General features: G+C 43.6%; 1 protein-coding gene across 3 annotated transcripts in view; it reads left to right on the plus strand.

Annotated features, from left to right (window-relative positions):
* The first annotated feature begins 2,930 nt into the window (after positions 1-2,930).
* SHISAL1 (shisa like 1) overlaps positions 2,931-16,398 on the plus strand; it is an 83,392-nt gene continuing 69,924 nt past the window's right edge. For 2 of the 3 annotated variants that reach the window (XM_075112775.1, XM_075112759.1), the window contains exon 1: positions 3,481-3,569. The gene's annotated coding sequence lies outside the window, so the exon portion shown is untranslated. Of the gene's footprint in view, positions 3,018-3,480; positions 3,570-16,398 lie in introns of those variants that run through there. The other variant, XM_075112765.1, reaches the window with a different exon arrangement.

Below are 16,398 nucleotides of genomic sequence, written 5' to 3' on the forward strand. Positions count from 1 at the left end.
GTATAGAACTTCAAATTTGAAACTTTGAAGTAGTATAGGCTTAATCAGGAACACTGCCATACTCGGCCAACCTGGTCCTAATACCAGTGCCAGCACTCGTTTAAGCAAGAGTGATAGCTAAATCACTCGCTCGTGTTCTGCTTGGCGTCACTCTCCATACCAAGATGTGTACTTGAAGCTTACACAGTGATAGAAGTCATGATTTTAAACAGCCTTTATTATATGAGACAGGAGTGCTAGAGCAGGAAGATGTGTAGCTATTAAAAAAGAATAAGAAGTGTCTACTAACTACCTAAAATATAAGATTGATTTTATTTTATATTTACAGCAAAAAGAGCCGTACAACATCAAGCAGTTGATGATGAGCCTGTTGGGACACAAGCATTTGGTTGCTGCATCTGGCATAAGCATGGGATGGTAGAATCACTGATCAGGATTTAATTTTAATTTCTTGTCCTAATTTGCATTTCCTATTACTGTTTGTTGCATTTCAGTCCTGTGGGTTTGGGTTCTGACCAAAAGCCAATTGAAAGCTCAAGCCAGTAAAGTCCAGCATTTCTTTCTCTCTAAAAAGAGTCGAACAAAAATAAACACTCTCCCTCCTGCTCTTTCCCCTGACACATAGGCACTGCTCCTCAGGAAACAGGCATAAGTAATACGGAATCATTTGTGTCTTACTTAAAGGAGACTCTGGCCATCGCTTTTCCTTTGGTCACTCACAACAATGAAATGGATGAGGGTGAGCGTGCGTCACTCTAATAGAAAGAGAAGCCCAGAAAAAAAGGAGTGGCTGAAGCCCGAGTGCCTCATCAGAACGGCTTTGAATCTTTGTGTCCATGTGGGAAAAGCTTCCTTGATAACATCGGCTTAAAAAAGAAAAAAGGAAAAATAGGGCATAGAACAGCTTATTGCCCTTGTCCTGTCAGGGTTTAGGGAAGTTGAGGAATCAGCAATACAACAGAACTTTTAAGAAAAAGACAAATGGATGAGCTGGTGGTCCACTATTCCTGTGCTCTGTAATTACTTTATGAAAAAATAACAGCAGCCCACTTAGTCATAAGGAGTTTTATTTGGTGTCTGTAACAGAATTAGTCCCAATGGGACAGTGTAGCCTAGTTTTACATGGCTGTGTAATGAGATCCTACTATAAGAAATTGGCACAAGCTGACAGGGCACCTTGATTTCTGTTTGAAATTGTTCAACTCTACAGTTTTTAAACAAGTGACTAAATTTGCTAATGTGAAGAAAGTCATACTCTATATTCTTGCCTGATCAGATAAGTACATGTGCAATCGCTCCTTTCCATGTGCAACACCTGTGCAGAAAGTGCACTTCGCCTGCTCAGATATTCAAAACATGTAGTTTCACACAAGACTGAATTAAAACATGTCAGGGAGAGAGACTAGGTTTAAGAAACGATGCTTTATTTCCTCCAGATGATAATTATAGAGAAGCACTTTAGAACATCCAGATTATGTTATCAAGCCAGCCTAATTTAAACATAGCTCCATCCCCAAACAGTAAATAACGTACATGTGGTGGGCATGAGTCATCACTCTTGCAACAGCATCTGCGGAGCTCCCTGCTTTGCATGATTTATGCATTAAAATGTAAATGAAAAATAGTTTTGATTGTAATTTGAACTCTTTTGAGAGAGATTATTCATAGGCATTGGTTTAGAGCACTCTCCTTCTCTGAGGTCACGACCACCTTCTCTGAGGCCGCGACCACCTGTTGGACTACGGAGCTGCGGTGGGAGAGGGGGGAGGGAGAGCAGAGGAAGCTGTAGCCGTTTTTAGAAAAGTGAGCCCGCAAATCGGTGTACACCCTCCTCGTCCTCTCTCAGAGCCGCTTTAGTCTTTGTCTTAAAGGGGCAGGTTCTGCTCTTGCGGCAGCAAGGGCGTACCGGGCGCGCAGCCGTGCTTGTGGCATGGCCCCGCGGTGCGGAGCCGGGAGGGCCCACGTCGCGCCGCCGGTGCGTGGGCGCCTCGGCTCCCGCCACGCTGTAAAACCGCCCAGGCTCCGGCCGCTCTCAGAGGCGCGCTCCCTCCAGCCCGAACTCCTGCTGCGCGGCCAGACCCCGGCTACCCTCGGCTGTTTTAATTCGTAGTGAGACGTAGGACTCGAAACTCTTACGCTGTCACCACGCAGAGGCTGGGGCTTGCCGGCAGCGGTACCGGGCCGGCGCTTGCGTCACGCCGCTCCTAGGAGATGCTGTGCCGGTGACTTCACGCATCCCCGCGGCACGCTCCCACCGCGCTCGCCGCGGCGGCGTGTACCGGCGCCCACGGCTGCTGGCTGGCACCTGCGCGGGCACGCACGGCCGTCACCACAGCCGCCGCGTCCTCGGGACGGACGGACGGACGGACAGGTGCGGAGGGCAGGGCCGCCGCCTCGGACGCGTGCCGCACCCCCGGCAACTCTCTCACAACGCATTTTCAGAGGGAACCCGAAGCAAACACTTTTTGCGGAGGGTCTTCCCGGCCCTCCCAGCGGGCAAGCCGCGCCAGGGCCGCTGGAGGAGGAGGCGGTGCCCGGGCGGTGACACCACCCCCCCCCCCCCCCGGTTAAAACCTCCCCAGAGAGGATTGCTTCTTAACAGGCTGCCGAATGCTCCCAGAGTAATTAAAAATCACCGAATCACTCTTTATTAATGTAATGCTCTTAAAATTGAGAGCACATTTAATCCCCGGCCGCCCGCTCGCTAGTGACAAGAGACCAACTTCGCCGGGGGAAGCCGTCCCGCGGGCGCCGGAGAGCGGTGCCACACGCCGGCCGCCCCTCACCTGCTAATTCCCGCCTCCCCTCCTTCCCCCTCAGCCCGCTCCCTCCCGCGGGAGGCGGCCAGCCGCAGAGGCGCCGTGCCGGCCCGGTTCCTCGGCGGGGCGGCCAAGCGAGCCCCGCACGGAGGAGGAGGAGGAGAAGACGGGGTGAGCCGCGCGCACCCGCTAGGTTTCCCCTCCATCGGTGATGCCTCCAGCCCCCACCCCCGGAGGACGCCGCCGGGCTTTCCTGAGGTGAGCGGCCACCTCCGGGCAGCTCTGCCCTGCCCCGATCCGGGGCTCCGTGCAGAGGTGTCCCCAGCCGAGCCGAGCCGGGCAGCGCCGCTCCGGGTGCCGGGTGCCCGGGCGGGGAAGTTTGCGTGCGGGACGCGGGAGCCGCCAGCCGGGTCGAGGAGAGGCGGCAGAGCCCGCTCCGGCGCTTCACCTCGTCGTAGAGGGGACGCGGGTGGGAGCAGGGAGGCACCTGGAGAGCCGGCCCTAGGTGGAGGGAGAGCAGCTGGTTGGAGCGGAGGCGGGGGGGAGGAAAGAAGAAGGTGGGGAAGCGGGCGGGGACAGGAGGGGACGGGATTGCTGCGGAGCGGGGAGATGGGGAAGGAGGTGGCGGCTCCTGAGCACCGGCGACTCGTCCCTCGCCTCGCCGGCTGAAGCACCGCGCCCTCCGCCCCCCGGCCGGCCCCGCCGCCGCCCCCGGCCCCGGCCCCCGCCTCAGCGGCGAGTTTTCCTTCGGCGCTTCGCCGCGCAACTCTGGGGAGAAGTGGCCGTGCCCCGGGAGCCGCTTCGCGCAAGGTGAGGGGTTGTTCGCAGGGGGCTTGTGGAGGGTGGGGGTCGCGGATCGCGCTTCTCTGTTCGCTCCCGGGCGCTCCCGAAGAAGAGAGCTGCCGGCAGCGCTGCCGCGGCCGAGCCGCGCCGGGCCAGCACCGCCGCCGGGCTGCCGGGGCTGGGCTGGGCTGGGCTGGGCTGGGCGGCCGCCGCCGTCCCCCGGCGCGGCGCGGCGCGGCGGCAGCTCGGCTTTCGGAAACTTTGTGTGCCTCCCGGCGCGAAAGGAAGCCGAGGCGGTATGTAAACAGCGCGGCTCGGGGACCCGGCGGAGAGCGCAAGCTGCGGGATGGCTATCTTGTTTGTTTGCCCATTATCTAGGCTGCTGGCAGTAGGTTTATTATGTGTGTGTTTGGGTTTTGAATCAATATTTATTTACAGGACTCAGGTATTAATCACTCGAGTCTTGGAAGGCTCGTTAGTGGTGACTTGTTTCCATGACAACAGGACCCCTCTGAGTCTTCGGGGTTATTTATTTGCCCGATTTAATTTTTTTTTTTGCTTTTCATGAAGCGTGTTTGTACTGGTATCGTGTTTTGCCACTGGGGAGAAAAATAAACAAATAAAACCTGCCTGATCCTGTGGCCTCTGTTTAGCGTTCCTCTCATGCTCGGTTATTTCCCCAGCCTTAATTAACGATACATGGATGGGACTAAGCAACTGTGTGAGTTATACAAGATTTCTTAGTACTTATTTTACTCCCATACCTCCTTTAGCTGTAAAGGTCAGACTAAGGTATGGTTTGACTTGTCGCTTGTTCAAAGTACTCCTTAGGCGTGTTAGTACTGAAAAGCGTGCCGTTTGCGATCTTTTTGTTTGCGTATCATTTAGTAGCACAGAACCCTTTGAGAGGCACGGTATTGCTGTCTCTGTAGTTTTATTGCTACAGCAGAGCTGGGAATCAGGAGTGACTTATTGCGTAACTTTGTCACCTTCTTGTGGTGTGACCTTGACAGGTCTCTTAACTTCTTTATATCCCACCCTGTCTCAACAAAAGGGCATGTTGCCCACTTGTACCTGTGAAGTGCTCTGAGCTAATGAAGCAAAACACTTCTTCTAAAATGGAGTACTGTTGAAACTGAATATATTGTTTTCTATTATCAGGAATAAACATACATCCTTTTTCCCTAATGATACAGGTGAAAATCCCCTTTTTAAACTTTAGTCTTCATTTAGCATAGCACTGTCCTTTTACCTTTTCAAATGATGATGTGATCCAGCCGAAATCAGTGATTCTAATCCTATTTATGCGAGCTACCAGTCACTACTTTCGTGGGTTAACTTTATCAGAGTCAGGTAAAAAGGAGAGTCTTTAGCAGCCTTAAATTTGTAGGAATATCTACCATGACAAAGGGTATACATAGGAACTTTACAAAAGACTGTAAAATTGAATGACAGTCGTGATCGCTGGCCTTAACATCACAACCCGAGAGGGACTTAAATGCTTTTTTTTGAGAGAGATCTAGCAAGCCTGTGCTTTTAACTGTATGTCAACTAAAACATCTGAACCCGTTCTACCAATTCTTCTTGTTTCCCAAGAAATATTTTAATACGTAGTGTTCTGTTGAGAAGCATTGGGAGTGTGTAAGAAATGTTTTTGAATATATAGTTCTAAACCAAAATACTGCCTGAGAGATGTTCAGTTGTGACCATTTTAGATGACAGGAGTAGTAAGTTATAGTAGTAAAGGAATTTCAGTAAGAAGCGTGTATTTCTCTTCTTTCTTGAAGTGTTCCTTTTAAGTGAATAAACTACATCTATTATAAAATAAGTGTCTTTTTCATATTGTGAGGAAGAGTCTATCCCCAGCTCAGTTCAGTTCAGCAAAGTGCTAAAACACATGCCTATTCCAAGTGCATTAGTGCTCTCTAATACCCGTAGGCAAATTGTGCTTCAAGCTTTTACTTAAATAATCCAAAGAATCGAGGCCTGTGACCTTGAATTTTCTATTCTGTGTTTTTAGCGGCTTAGTAGAGAGAAATCTGTCTGAAAATATTTCTTGGAAATTGAGGACCCTCTGACCATTACCAGGGAAGTAATTTTATGAAAATCCCATGAAGAAAAAGAAAGAAAAAGGAATGACATCTGAGTCAGCATCTCATCTCCTTTGGATGTCACTGACTTAAATTTCCATACTGAACTGTTAAATTTTTACTACTTAGTGCTGCACGGTCAATACAGGTAGAGAGAAAGTGATCTAGGTTTTACTCTGTGCTTTACATCGTCTGCAAAGCTCAGTCCTTTAATTGCTGGTGATAGTAAGAACAACAGATATTCCTGTTCAATTCTCAGACCCTAGTTGCCATGAGAGGAAAAAGAAAAAAATTGTAATTTTATTTTTGAAGACCGATAACAGGGCAGCAAGAAAGATAATTCACAAGAAGCCTGTGTTACTTCTGTAGTTATTTTTCAGGACAATAATCATTTAAGAAGACATCTGAGTATATGGCCTGTCACTGATAAAGGCTTTCTGTTTGAGGGAGTGGGGAAAAAAAGTACATAGATGTGAAAGCTAAATCCATAGGTATAGATTATGATACTGGTTTATACTGTATTTTACTCAGTATTGCACTGAAGTAACCTGGATATAATGTGCACCAGTTTTCATAAACAAAAATGCTTCTAACGGTGTTCATATTCAAGCTACATATTGCTCAAGCTGCATATTGCTTAGGCTTTGCCAGCATGTGGAAATAAACTTAATATTGTTTGTTTCTTGGTGTTGGAAGTCCTTCAACTGGTTTGGTGAATAAAGTGTTGGAGCAGTATTTAGTGGCGGTGGTTGAGCTCCTTTCTCTGTAACTGATCTACACTGGACAAATCGCTGTACCTCTCTATTTCATCTTTCCCCAGTCATCCTCCCCCTATTTATAATTCAGTCTTATTTGGAGTGTAGGATCTTCAGTGTAGTCTTGTAACGGGCATATATTGTGCCCAGACAGATCTCTGTTGGAGTAGCAAAATGTTACTGCAGTATAATTTACAAGAAATGATAGCCAACATTTTTCCTGTATCGGTCACTGTGGTCTTTGCATGATCACTAGTTACTGTCTGAGAGGCAGTAAGATTGTTGCAGATCAGCGTGAAGATGTACTAGAGCAATTGCTTCTAGTGCTAGTTCCTTAAAATTCCTTTTGCTAAGTGTGTTTGAAGAAAACCTCTTTCAGAGAAAAAGTTCACAGATGTATCCTCCGAGGACTAAAGAGTAAATAATGGCTCATTCCTGCTTTTCCTGAAGAACTATATTTGCTGTCAGTTTGAATTTACTAGTTTTCTGGATGTAAAAACAGGCAATCATGAATTTAAAATATGCATATTAGCGGCACAGGATCCTCAAGGGCAGAAACCAGCATTAAAGATCCAAAGTGGAATCTTGATTCTTTCCCCCACGCACCCCCCCCCCCCCCACTCCCCCCTTCCAGTGTTTTTAGGAGGCAGAAAGGCAGATGAGTATTCAAGTATACTTTTCGAGCTTATAAAACGCACAGCTTCATTTGACAGGAGTGAGTAATGACGTTAGGAAGGTATGAGAGCTGTTCCTATATTATTCCAGTTGGGAGCTTAATTATATTCTTCAAAACTACTATAAAATATTTACACTTCAGACTATGATGTACGTGGTTCAGCTATGTTTTTTTGTTTGGTCTTACTTTTCAAAATCACTATGCTAATCGGTACTGAAGCTTTCTGATAAACTAGGCTTGGGGCAGGGTTATTTCCTATGAAGGGTTTACAGATGAAAAACTGACTTTTAAAGTGATCTCTTTTCTGGTATATATGGTAGATTCACTTTCATCAGAATTTAGCTGGCAAATTTAAGATCAAGAATTCGCATACCAGTGGAAGGTAAAGTGAAACTCTTCTGTTTCAGTCATTTTATTCCTCTTAAAGATGAGACCTCTTAAGTGTGACTATATAGAAAATTTCCATTCCAACCTTTTATTTACTTGCCATATTTTTAATGAACTGTGTACAGTGATTTCAAAATTACTTAGATGTTTAAGGCCTGAATTTGAAACAACCCAAATAAATCTGTATTCTGAAAAATGTATTCTGGAAGGAAACCTCTCCCAAGTCTCTAAAATGCCTAATGTTGCACACCTGCAAGTTGACATGCACGAAATCTCCAGTCACTTTGGAAGTTTTGGACCTGGGTGTATTTTCTACTTACAAAATAGATTAAATGAGACATCAGTTCTAATTACTTCCAAATTCAAGTTACTTCCAAATCTTTTTGTTGCTCAAACCAATAATGGAGTTCAGTAGTTGTAGAGCTCTGCCAGCGATCAGTTTGTGCATCACTGCAATGTAGACTACAGGAATTCTGAAGAGGAAAGTAAATCTTCTCAGAGTCCCGTTGAACATGCTGTGGCCTTCTGCATGAAGGGAATGGAATGAATGACAGGTTTTTTTCTTTAAGGACTTAAAAATTCAGGGTGAAATAAGGCACTCGGTGAAGACAGCCATTACAGAAGAGTTATCCAGATACTGGTGAATTGAGTTGTTAAGTAGGTAGCGGTGTTAATAGTCACCAGAAGCCCAGTAAGAGCAGAAGCCAAATCACAGATGTTAGAGTAGATAAATCTGAGAGTGAGCAGACCAGACTGCCTTACTGCTTCATAAACACCAAACGAAAGGATTAATCTCAAAGGCGGTGAAAACAAAGATGGGAGCTGTTCGCTGGCCTCTATGGATTCTGCAGTATAAAGTCTTCATTATCTCCGTGCCTTTGCCTTGATTGTGAAGAGTTCATCCACTGGTGATGAGAAATATCAGTGGTGTAATTCTGATTCAAAGGAACTGACTAGCATCTAGAGATAGAAGCAAAAAATGCATGGCAAACAGTTGGTCTTCGCCATATTGTATCTTTGCTCTGGCATCTGGTAGATTTCAGAAGCCTCTGCTCTTGGGTAATCCCTGAAAATCTAAGAACAGCATAGTGCAACCTTTGGAACAGTTCAGATTTAAAGCACTAGAGGAAAAAATATTTTTTTGTTTCCTTGTCTTTCTGATAGGTGGAAAAAATGTAGGCAAATTTATCTGCTAGCTGTTGGTAGGACAGAGGATAGATTTCTGCTTTGATTGGTACCCCAGATGTGCATATACTGCTTGCCAAAATGTAAAGGAACACCCCACCCCCAAGAAATCAGTGCACAGCAGGAAAAATGGATAGCATGTTTCCCCCTTACAGCTCAGTACCCTCTGTCAATATATAATGCCTACAGAGAGGAGCCACTGAGTACATACCTGAGTTCAGGTGGCATCTCAAGCACCAGGTGCTGCTCCTGAACTACCTTTTCACTTCAGCTGGCATAATAAAGCATTGCCTTTATGGTAGGACTGGTTTGCCTAGGCTGTTTCACTTGCAGGAGATGAGCTCTGAGCACGGCATTTGATGGGTCTGCCTTGCTGGCTGTGCAGGGTGGAAGCCAAGGCGCAGATTTGAGGTGTCCGCTGGGGACAAGGCAGGGAGAGACCTCCCACTGCATGTGCAGCAGTCCCAGCAACAGCTGGCATGCTTCTCCTTTTGAGTCTCTTGGTTTGTAGGGTGACCTTTTGCCTCTAGTGAAGCTTACCAGGCCCACCCAATTTTGTCGCTTTATGCTGGGGTGCCTGATGTTGCAGACACGAGCCTGTTCCTGCTCTATTTGGAGTCAAGGGCAGAATTCTCACTGATTTCCATAGGAACAAGATGTGTTCCTAAACATACTTCGGTAGCTAGAAAGAAACTTCCTAATAAAGAACCAGACCACAACATTACACAAAACATCAAGCATTGTTCTAGGCTTCAAAGCTCTTAACAGTAACATGCTTGCAGACCAAGCACTGCAAACAACAAATCTTAGGGCATTCCTGGCAGGACTGTGGAGGATTACCAGCTCTCATTCTGCCCCAAGAAACAATTGAGGCTTGATCGTGTTACTGATAAAATCGGAGTTGTTCTAATGGACACTATTCAGGCCCCTTAGATTATATCAGGAATGGAATTCTAGGAGCAGTGAAATGTGACATAATAGCTGTTACACAAAGGATTTACTATGTTGAGCAGAAAAGGCAGTGGGATTTCAGTTTACCTGAAGAAGCTAAAGGCCCTTTCCCACACTGATGTGGAGGCTGTTGGAGGTTACCAAGGAAAACTTTGGACTGCAAGTCTGCTGCTTTGGGTTGTTAGACTTTAGTCAGACTGGTCCCTAACTAAAACTTTTTTCTTCCTTTGGGTATTAATTTTTTCTCCTCTCTTTCACCCCTCATCTTACCCTTACTGACATTCCTATGTTTCACTTAAGAGAGGAACCTTTTCAGTTGCAGGCTTTTTCTTTAAGGGGATTTGAAATTAAATATCTAGAGCCTGTTGGAGGTAGGGGGTTCCAAAATGTAGCTTACAGATATCTGCAGTTCCTTGCTTGTTTTCCAAAATCCCTGTATTCCATTAATTTTGCCACTAGAAAGCCGATGTTCTGTCCAAATAAATTATTTATCTGGTGGGAAGGTAGGAAGTGGGAAGTGGTGGGAAGGTAGTCACTTGAGTCATATAGATTGTTTATTTGCCGTTTGCGTTGCATTCCCAAACATGCGAGCTTCAGGGCTGCTTTTTCATGCAATTTTCAGCTTGTGGTAGTCAGAACTCCATTTTCTCTGATTACCAGGTGAAGCATGGTTATCTCCCATCTTGGACTGCTTTTTTTTTGTGGTGAACACTTGAGAGATTATTTTTTTTTTTCCCTGTAGCATCCTAACAGCATCAACGTTCATTATCTTCTTCACCTACTACCCTGCCCAACAATTCTTACAGTTGTAAAAAAAAAAAAACAAACCCAAAAAAGAAATTAAAAAAACCCCACAAACCACAAATACAACCAAAAAAACAAGGGGGGGGAAAAGAACTTTGTCTTGTAAAGCATGTGGCTGACATGCTTTCCCATTATGCCACTTCCCAGGTAATTAATATTTTAGCATTCAAAAACACAGGCAAAATTCTAAAGAGGTAAACTTTTCCAAGGGAATTATTTCTGCTTCAGACACTTTATCTTGAATAGCAAATATGACTGTTCAATATGCATTAAAATCCAGAGCACTGGCATTGTTTTATACAGTTAGGTTAGGTTCTTTGTTCCCGCCTTGTTTTTTCAGTATAACCATGGCATGTCATTTGGACGGAAAGCTGCCAAGATAATAGACCAAACATTTTTTTTTTGCCAAGGTAACAGATCAAACTTTCTATTCGAAAGATAAGAAGTATTTCCATTTCTAAAGGTACAAAATATCCCAAAATGCAGAACTTGCATACAAAGCTATTTGACTGATTTACTTGAACGCTGTAAAAGACAACATAAGACTATAGCCAGAAACCGTGTCAGCCCAAACTTTTGTAGTCGTGAAGAACTTGAGACTATCCAAAACAAGGGAAATGTCGAGCATGTGTGAATGGAAACTGAACATCATCTTCACGGATGGTCTTCATTTCTAGTTTGGGAGGGAAGGAAAAAATTAATACTTTCAGTCTTCTAAATATCATATTGTCAGTACACCAGCAGTTAAATTTAGCTTGTAGATATGTGGTGGAGGAGCCCTGACCTGAATAAAACACTGGTTGCATATCTGGCTTCTTGGAAGAGTTGCTCGCTGACAGATTGGACTAGAATTGAAAAGTCAAGAGAGAAATCAGTGAGTGGCTGTTCTCAATACTGAAACATTTTTTATGAAGCAAGTTCAGTATAATCACGCTTGTTATCTCTTTTGATTGTGTGGAGTTTTAAGAGTAATTCATTGTGATACTGTTGTAAAGCATTGTGACATGGCGGCATTTCCTTGATTAAGATATTGCTGAATTTTCATTTTTAGAAATACTGTTGGCACGGATTTAGAAACCTGGGCTCTAGCCAGAAAATAAACAATCACTGAAGCCAACTATGCAAGGAGATTCTATACACACAAGTGGGAGACTTAATTATTACTCCGTGTTGCAGACTCTCTAGTCTGTGTTTGGGCAAATCAGCGAAGTAACTTCCTATGTTAAGTAACTCAGTAGCCAAGTAACTGGCCGCAGAGGGATCGCTCTAGCACAGGAGCGTTAGCCAGCGCAACGGTTAGTGAGCCACATCCTGTCCCGTAGCCCTTCAAGGACTGGTGGCAAATGGAAAGGGTTCTGTGGGCTTGGTGCTCTTCTGCTCCTAACCTGTGATTTGTGACAGTCTTCCAGTTGTTCTCTTGCTAGAAGAGCAGCAGGGTGTATGAATCACTGTGGTCAGTATCTTCGCTGCAAAGATCAGGCTCAGTTGCTCTTAACTTCTTCCCATTTCTGTTTCCTTCCTTTTCACCCAGGGTTAGCTTCACTGTTCCTCTCTTGACTAGTGTTAGTCAAAAGCAGCTCCCTTGAAACTCTAGAGGTATATAATTTTACATTAGAAACCAGCTCACATCATATATTGCTGATGATAATTACTTTTTAGGAGCCTCATTCATAGAAGTATATTTAAAAATTAAAGCCTATCCTGCAACAGAGAAACAATTCGTGCTTATTTCAGAGTAGAAGAGCACAGGTGAAGAGTTACTGAACAGGTCTCAAATATTTCTTTCATATGAAATTACTGTTTTCAAGATACGGATCCTACTTTATAAGTCCACGGGCAAATCCCTATTTATTTGAATGGAGGCAGGGTCAAGCCCCGTGTGTCAGAGGGATGCTATTATGAGAGCAAACGCTTGCTGAGTCCCCTCTGCAGGAATCAGGATGCACTCCTGGCCAGTAATCTAAATATAACAATGTGAGATTTATGAGGAAGGGAATTGGCAGTAATAATGCTTCTTCGCCTTTCTACTCTTTATCGTTAGCTTCCCACACTTTCGGGTCATTCTTAGCAGAGAGCTGTTCAGTTCATTAATTGTCTTTGTTAGTCTCACATCTTTTTTCTCAGAGTAACATATTCGTAGCAGGCAAAGTTCTATCCATCGTTAGTCATCTGAGCCCTAAGGCCATAGTCCAAAGACTGCTTCAGTTTGTTTTTTTTTCCCTAGAATCTATTACACATAAGAGAAATGAATGTGTATCCACATGCACTCATACAGGCATACATGCATAGCTCTCATCAACATTAATTTGCATAATGTGTTCATTTTTTATTATTATTTTTGTAATTGGTCTAATCTCTCTGTGATAACATGAAGGGTGCAACGAGGTTAATGCTTATGGCAGATTTTGGTCCAGAGTTTGTAACGCTTATAACTATTTTCTAACTCTACCTAGCTTCTCCCTAAATCTTCTCAGTTTGGACTGCAGTGGAAGATTTGCAGTAGCATAAACATGAGTCCAGATGATCGAGAACTGTAATGAACAAAACTTAATACTTTACCTATTGAACAACAGTAATGTCTTTCTAAACTTACGGCAGTGATGGAAATGAAATATGCAATAAACATGTTCACAAGGCTTCAGAATTGTAAACATTTAAGAGCTAATTTTCCACTTTTCTTTTATTCTTCTCTGAAGTATGACATTTAATCCAATAGTCTTAAATCAATGGTAATTACAGTCCAACCTTAAAACATCAAGCAAGAGCTCCAACAACATGGGTGTGATTTTTCAGAAGCACCCTGTACTGTGTTTGTCTGTCTGCCCTAGTCAAGATTCTTGGTGCTAGGTTCTCGGTAAGGAAAGATATGAGAGGAGCAATGTTCTCAAGGAAGTCAGCACCCTTTTTAAGCAGGATGTGTTTATACTGATGTCTGTTTTGATAATTAGGCTTTAAAAGCAAGCATTGTTTTTGCAACCTTTTGCATAATAGTTACAACAAACAATAAAGGCCTGTATAAAATAATAGAAATAAAACTGTAGTGCTGTCACTCTTCACAATCAAAGCTGAGATTTCTCTTCTTTTAGTTTCTGAACTTGCTCTTCCTTTTCTGTTCTGTCTGCCTCATCAGTCATGTATCCCTCTTCAGGCGGGCCTAGGCAGGCGCATAGTGGAGGGTAATGGAACTCTTGTCATTGATTTTTCATTACCAAAGTCAGGACTGACTGTGTTTTGCAGTATACTGGTGGCAGGGTCTGGGCTAATAAAGCTTGGATGTCCAGCAACTGCCTACAAACTTCCAAAATTTGCCAGACTATCTCAAAAAACACTTATTGTGCTGCCTTCCTCTTCATGTCTTGCACAGGAAACCAGGAAAATAATCTTCCTGATTCATAAACCTAATCCCTATTTCCTGTGTTTTTTCCTTTCCTTTTCCTTTCTGTCTGGTATGAAGTAAATGTTCTGCTGTTTTAGTTTCAAGGACCAAAACCGAACAAATGTTTATCCCATTTAAAGATGAATGTCTTTTCTAATTTTTTCCAATTCAGCTGCCAAAACAACAGAAAATACTGCTCAGTTGCACAGCCTTATTGGAGAACTTATATCTGGCACAGAGTAACCCCCCAAAAGAATGTGAGTTTTGCTGTGAATTGAGATGCTGAGCACCTGACACGATCAGTTTGTTTCCAGAATCGTCATCATTGCAAGTCCTCTTTCCTGGAAAAGAAGTCCTGTCTTCTTGCACAAGAGTATTTTCCATGATTGAAATAACCATGCTGAACGCAATCCATCTGTATGATGGTTTGTTCGTTGGCTGGGGGGTGGGGGAGTGGGGAGGATGTCACCCAAATTAAATTGCCTAGCTATTCGTAGCAAAGCAGACCCAATAAAGCAAGCCATGTGTTATACAGCTTGCTACTGCTAAGAAAGGTACTGATATAACAAAAACAAATGTACTGATAATAACAAATACAGAACCTGAATTCTAAAGCGCCAAGTGATGATGGATGCAACTGAAATTCATCAGGATGGCAGATTCTCTGGCCTTCCTTCTCCTGCGAAAAGCATCCAGACTTTCCAGCAAGACTAAGAAGAAATGTCAATGATTTAAAATTCATGAACAAGCACCTAAGCAATACTGAAGTTTGTTCTACCACAAGATTGAAGAATGTCTGAAAATGTAATGATACAAGTAGTCAGCAGCACATCTTCCACATTAGAAGGATGAAATAATGTCTGAAGAATGTGCTCCTTTAAGGCAGGAGTAGTAAAGTACCACTTAAAATTTTAAAAATAAAAATTTTCTTCTGCATGATCCGTCTTCTTAGTGGTGTGCTGTATCAGGTTTTAGTCAAAACCAAAGTTCACTGGGATGCAAACTCTTCATAATTTTTCACCATATAAAGCACAATACAGTAGAAAGTAAAACCCTCAAAACACAGGTGATCAACAGGACACAGGTGAGGCATAGATAGCTGTACAAATTACATTCCTACAAAAAAATAAAAAACAAACAAACAAATCCAGGAAGATTCTCATTCCTGTCTCATTTTGACAACAAAAGGCATCAGCTGCTTTCCTAGAAACAACTTAAGGACTGCATGTGTCTGTTTTTTCTAAAGACCTTATTCTACAGAGGCCAAAAACTAAGCAGTGTGCAGGCTGACCACTTCACAAGAGTCTGCTGAAGCTTTTGCCTGCTGTCTACCCTGTGCAGGGTCCAGAGCAATTTAAAGTTGACTATCTAGACAGTAGTTGTCTATGCACAATAATAACTGCACATCATTACGGTGGCTTTGCCCTTTTACAGGAATCTGCTTTCAAGATGTAAGTCTGTGTGAAGGGTTCTCTTGCGTGCTCTGACCCCGAGTTGTGACTTCATTATATTCTGTGGTTTTAGAGGATCCAAAGCTGGGTCAGCTCTACACAGTGAAGGGTGGGTTATAAGTATCAAATCATGCAGTTTTTGTTCCAGTAGCTGAACATTAGAACTGAAGGCTACCATAGTTTGTATTTGCCCAGCAGCAGGCTTTCGGACAGCCTGGAGAAGAATATCTTCTAGTACTAAGAGGTTTCAGAAAACTGTGATCTTTGCAGCCATCAAAAGGCGACTTGAAGGTCATGATCTGTTCTTGTAGGGCAATGCTTTGCTTTATGTATAGGCATTCTGCAAAGACGGGACAGGGCAAGGAGACTGGGCTCTGGTGTGGCTCTTTTGGATTGGGCAGATGACACACAAAAAGGATGTAAGAGTGGATGTTTTGGATCCGGTTAAGCATTGGTCTAGCTTGCTGCCATGTCTCTGATACTGGCTGGGCTAGATATCCTATCATGTAAGTATAGGGCAAACACATTTTTCCAGATATACCCTCTCCGCTTCTGGCTTTCTGCATTGCAGGTACTTTCTGCATTAGAAGTCATAGTTTTGTATTTAATAGCTGTTGGTGGATCTTTTAATCCATGAAATCGGTTTAATTGTGCTTAAAATATAAGTAAGATTTTGTCATTTAAAAAAAATCCAGTTAACCTGTATGATCTGTGGAAAAACACCTCCTTTTGTTTGTTTTGGACCTTCTCTCTGATAATACTGTAATTCTTGATTATGAGAAGCGATGCGTGATTATTGCCTATTCATTTTGTCCATGCCACTTGTAGATTTTTATAGACTTTTTATGAGATTCTTTCGCAGCTGAATCTCCTAGTCTGTTTAAATGCTTGCATACAGAAAACATTCTACACCTCTTGCTATTCTTCTCATTCCCTCCTGTTCCCTTTCCAGCTCTAGAGATGTAGATAAACCATAAACTGGTATCATGATATAATGAGCTTCTCTTTTGCTCCTTTTTTTTTTCTCAGCAGCTTCTGAAAATTGATCTGCCTTCTGACTGCTACTGAGTACTAAATCACCATCTGCATAAGTTGACGTGCATACATTTTTTTTCATTATAGCTGTCATATCTCTCTAAGATGCAGTAGCCCACCAGTGCTGAGGCCCCTCCCTGCATTAC

This window comes from Phalacrocorax aristotelis, chromosome 1 (assembly GCF_949628215.1).
Source record: "Phalacrocorax aristotelis chromosome 1, bGulAri2.1, whole genome shotgun sequence".
In the NCBI taxonomy this organism is placed as follows: domain Eukaryota; kingdom Metazoa; phylum Chordata; class Aves; order Suliformes; family Phalacrocoracidae; genus Phalacrocorax; species Phalacrocorax aristotelis.